We start from the raw sequence: 494 nt of genomic DNA on the forward strand, positions 1-494 counted from the left end.
CACCTATATATACAGGTAGACGTGGGTATGCACATACCTGTACGTATATACGCATATACTCATTTATTATTTATTTTTACATGACCAAACGCCAGCGTCATCACTGTTGTAAGTAGTTATTTGAACTTTATATTTTCTGACGCGACTCTATCTCTTTCTCTATCACTTTTCGCCCCTCTCGTTCTTCCTCTGTCACTACTACGTATCTCTCTTTACTCCTCTCGTTCTTCCTTCTGTTACTACTATATCTCTCTCTTTCCCCCCTCGTACTTCCTCCTGTTACTACTATATTCCTCTCTTCCTCTCTTTCTCTCGTTGCTCACCTATTCTACTACTTCCTCCCTTTGTTTCTCCCTCTACCACTCTCTCTCTCTCCCTTACCCCTGCATGGTCACATGCTTCCGGTCACTAATCCTTTTCTTCCTTGGCTATCGCCGAGCAAACACGCGAACTTACTTCGTCCCCACTTTCAAGTTCGTGCCTCACAGCGTTCA

At 43.7% G+C, this 494-nt stretch overlaps 1 protein-coding gene across 1 annotated transcript in view; it reads right to left on the minus strand.

Annotated features, from left to right (window-relative positions):
* The window catches only part of LOC106876258 (uncharacterized), a 103,153-nt gene that overhangs the window by 55,342 nt on the left and 47,317 nt on the right, over nt 1-494 (minus strand). The window lies entirely within an intron of this gene.

Source organism: Octopus bimaculoides, chromosome 14 (assembly GCF_001194135.2).
Source record: "Octopus bimaculoides isolate UCB-OBI-ISO-001 chromosome 14, ASM119413v2, whole genome shotgun sequence".
NCBI lineage: Eukaryota > Metazoa > Mollusca > Cephalopoda > Octopoda > Octopodidae > Octopus > Octopus bimaculoides.